General features: G+C 39.3%; 1 long non-coding RNA gene across 1 annotated transcript; it reads right to left on the bottom strand.

The window, feature by feature from the left end:
- Positions 1-443: 443 nt before the first annotated feature.
- Positions 444-2,420, bottom strand: LOC104963053 (uncharacterized). The gene is made up of 2 exons (XR_800271.1): positions 2,328-2,420; positions 444-1,093 (listed from the first exon to the last, which is right to left on the bottom strand). It is a non-coding gene; the product is annotated as an uncharacterized lncRNA (long non-coding RNA).
- Between the last annotated feature and the right edge of the window lie 1,995 nt (positions 2,421-4,415).

Raw genomic sequence — 4,415 nt, 5'->3', positions numbered from 1 at the left:
TTTCACTGTCAATATGTCTATTTGACTTTTTAGTTTAGTTTTATTTGATATTTTGATTTTATGTGTATGTTTGTTTAGCTTCTCCTCTTTTTTTATTTTCACATTATGTTGCTGTGACAAAACCATCTCCTGGATTGGGATCAATAAAGTCAATCTTATTAACTTATTTTGAATATACTGACAAAACACTAACAATTATGAAACAGAGTAAACTGTCAACAGTGACAGTATGCCAACTTTATAATCCCCGAACGAACGTCAACAAGCTCTCCGGCTGTGTGCGTCACTTATTAGTGTCCCCTGGTTTCCGATGGGTTTTGAGCTCCTTGCAGCATTTTGTTTATGCAGCGTTTTTTTTAGCAAACCCTGTGCATGTTTCAACAAGTTGGTAAAGATATTTCTTCTTAACATGTGTTTTGGCACATTTGTGTTTATACATTTCGTTTTTGAGGTTGCAGTGCGTTTCCCCCAATGGAAATGTGTTGGTCCGCTGAAGCACGTTGGCACCTCTCGGCCACCGTAGCCAACAGTTTACCTAAAAAGGAACCCGCACAATTAAACAGTCGGTTCTTCACAAATACAGTAAGTGGCGGAACCCATTAACTTACCAAGAAGCAACAGATCTGTCTGAACAAATCTTGTGTGTTAGATACAAATACTGATATGCACAAAAGCGCTAAAAGAAAAATGAATTATGTACAAAGTTGCAGCATAACGAATGGGATATACTGTTACAATAACTTAGTTTTCAGCCAGTTTGATTATACATTGTGTTTCAGTCGAGGCCAGGCCAGTTCACAGGTTAAATAGAGAAGGGGGGGACCGTCCTCTCCCTCTGCACACACACCATCACTTTGTTTTGTAGCCATGGACAGTGTCAGCATGATGCTCTGTCATATCCCTTGTGACAAACTGCGATAGAAAATACAAATCCTTACAAACATTGTGTTTAAAGCTACTTGTGAAACAAACGGTGCAATAGGTGCAAGCGCGCCAGTTGTTGACCCTGTAGTGGAGCGGAGCGGAGGGGTCGCTATAAGAAGGGGTTCGTTGAAGAGCCTCCTGCTGGATACTGAGCAGACGGAGCCGCACCCTGAAAGGTCAAAGGACACACAAACACACAATCAGAAGGAGTAACTAATAACTTCTAGTTTTGAGAGTAAACATAAATCCACAATCAAAGAGTATATATTCCAACCAGTAGTGCTTCTTCTAGGGCTTTTAATTGATGTAAATTGAAAGCATTAGATATGCTGACCGTCAGACAATTAAAAACAATATTTGCTTGGAAAAGTGCTTCCTATAGGTTTTTAAAAATGACTTTATAGTGGAACTTGAGTAAAGCATTTATTGGTTTAAATTAAACGATATAGCATACTATTTACTTGCATAGGCACCAGGGTTTCCATTAGTCAGTAATTACCGTTTTTTAGCTGGTAAAATGTATTAAAAACCGGTAAATTCTGAAAACCTGCCGGTCAAAATTTCCGGTAATAATCGGCCGATATTCACTCTTAATAGTTTGATCGGTGCTCTCTATAAAGGCCGATCAGGAGAGCTGGATCTGATCGATATGGACATACACGCGAGTGAAGTATAACCGGACGCGAGAGAGAGATCAGATCAGCTGCTGAGTCTGATCATGATCAACTGAAGCCCCGCCCACTGACAGAGAGCTGCATGAGAAACTGACCAACTGACCAGCTGTCAGGAGAGAGAGGGAGGGAGAGAGATAAGTACTATAAGTAGTTCATTTGAATTTAATAATTATGTTGTTTGTGGAAGCGCATCATCTATTGAAAAATGAATCTGAACTTTTCGATCTGTTACGATAATAAACTGAAGCAATAGAAAAATCCCTTAACTGAGTTTTAAACATCAGCATATCCAAGTCATAGTCCGGTAATTACCTGCTAACGGAAACTCTGCTACACAAATTATTGTTATTATGAAACATGATCGGTAAGTTTCAAAATTGTCAGGTAAAATAGATTCTTTCCGGACATTTGACCGGCAAGAAAAGATCCTAGCGGAAACCCTGATAGGCATATAAGGGATGTGTCGGCAATATTACTGCAGTGACCTCTGTGCACTCTTTACATATTATTTACACCATTAACTAAGAGATTGATTTGCAGAGTTCATTTCACAGCTCTAGTTTTTTGCAATCAATTGGTCTTTTTAATATAACTCAAATCTATGGTAATAAGGTAACAGCCTAATCTCTACCAACAACAGCCAATGCTAATGTGACAGAAGCCCTTCATTCTACTGTAGGAGTATTATAACTAAATTGTTTCTACAAGAAATAAAGATATTTGACTAACCAGGAAGGGGTTGCTGGAGATCATAGGTCCGGACATTGTTTGTCCGTATGGAGTGCCAACGGGCTTGGCCTGGCCGAAGGCTGCAAATCCTCCACCTGAAACACAGGTACGTTATCATTAGGGAACATTTCAACAACAGGGCAATGCTTTAACACTAGAACCGCCAACAGGTACATTTGACCTGCAGCTGTTTTTTGATTGTATGTAACCATTTTTCAACAAAATATTAAAGTCTCCCAGTCCGTGACTTTTCCTGAAAGTGTGTTATGTAGCACCCTCTGTTGTTAAAAAGTGTCAATATGAAGTCAGATTGAAGAAATTGCCAACAAATTGTGATTTATACCTATCAGCGCCACCGGGTAATATTTACCTTAGAGAAAATGCAGTGATTTTCACGCTATTGATCTTGCTCGAAAACATAAACATGACGGGTTGCTATAGCAACGCATGTTGTTTACTGCGGTTCCTTATAGATTGATAGATAGAGAGAGAGATAGTGATAGATAGATATATAGAGAGATAGTTAGATAGTTATAGATAGATAGAGAGATATCTAGAGAGATATATAGATTGATAGATAGAGAGAGAGATAGTGATAGAGAGAGAGATAGATAGATAGTTAGATAGTGAGAGAGATATCTAGAGAGAGATACAGATAGATAGAGAAATAGATAGATATAATTCACGGTAGCGATCTTTTATACTTCATGCTATCTGCACAAACTAATATCATATGAAAGCTGAGAGTCCACAGATTCTATTGGTATAAGTTTCATCACTGTGCGATCAAAACTCACTGTTAACCCTGTGTTCTAGTATGATACATAAAAGAACATTGTACCTTGAAAATCATTGCATTCTAATGGCGGGTACATTTTACCCGTTGGCGGTTTTAGGTATACAGCGACCCCTGGGGGTTCTAGTGTTGCAGATGTCACATGGGGCTTGATGAAGAGTAAACATTATCGTTCTGCAGAGAGTGGAGTTTCTGTTAGTGGTTCAAACAGAGCTGAAAGCTGTTGGAAATAAGATAGACTCATACCTCAGTCACACTGAGGAATGAGTCTCTCTTGACCTGGTATCAGTGTGAACCGCAGGTCCCGGGTGCCCCCCCCGCGCAGCTCTGATGTCCCCTGCATGGCTTTGGCACATAACGGTGAAACTGATTGTTAGATTTTAGGCTGTCCATAGATTGTGGGGATGACTTGGACGGTTCCATTAACTTTAAATTAAATAATTAAAAGACCCACCATTTCATCGATTATAGGATGCCAAAACCACAAGTGTGCTGTATAATAATATTTTTCTTTTAAAGCTGCACTTTTTGAACAGTGCAACCCATAGAAAAGTATAAGTGCATGTACATGCCCATCAAATGTCCCCAATAATGTTATCACAAGCCATAACAAAAAAGCCTTCTTTATATCACAGGCTCATGTTAACAAATCATTGACCTTCTTTTTTCTCCGGCCCCTATACCCTCACGTAGTTGGGGTCATGTGATCAGGAAATCTCTCCCTGGGGACCATAACCTTTTATGGTTGTGTGTCCTTTTGTTTTCTCACACACATGGATGCATAAACCGAGGACACAGAGATAAGTGAAAAAAAACTCAAATACATGTTGTGCACATACAGTGAACACCTATAAACTCATGCAAATGGGTCTCTTCAATACTCAGAACATTCCAACATGCTGTGTCAATGCAGGAAGTTGTGTAATCTATATGCAGCACCGCGGTGAGTAAGGGTGTGAGGAGTGTTGGGGGAGCTTGCGTCCCATCATAGACTTTTGTTTACCTTAACTACAAGCCTTCCCTAATCTTAAAGAAATATTTTCCGAGGATATAACATTATTGGCTTTCGTGCTGCGAGAGGACTTGTGTGTTTGTATTAGTATGATGAATACAAACCATACCACCAGCAGCTACAAAGACTGAACACAGACCTTTTGGCCGAAAATGTTTAATAATGAATGTTTTTATCTGCGCAATTAGCGGAGTACAGTATCTTTCAGTGAGTAAACTCTGCAGCTTTTTAACATCTCGTAAAAACATCTGCTGTAGCAAATCTCAGGGGGAAAACACAT

This window comes from Notothenia coriiceps, unplaced genomic scaffold (assembly GCF_000735185.1).
Source record: "Notothenia coriiceps isolate Sejong01 unplaced genomic scaffold, NC01 NC01_scaffold00035568, whole genome shotgun sequence".
NCBI classification, from domain to species: Eukaryota; Metazoa; Chordata; class Actinopteri; order Perciformes; family Nototheniidae; genus Notothenia; species Notothenia coriiceps.
The sequence above is the reverse complement of the archived record's forward strand: the minus strand, read 5'-3'. Positions and strand labels throughout refer to the sequence as shown.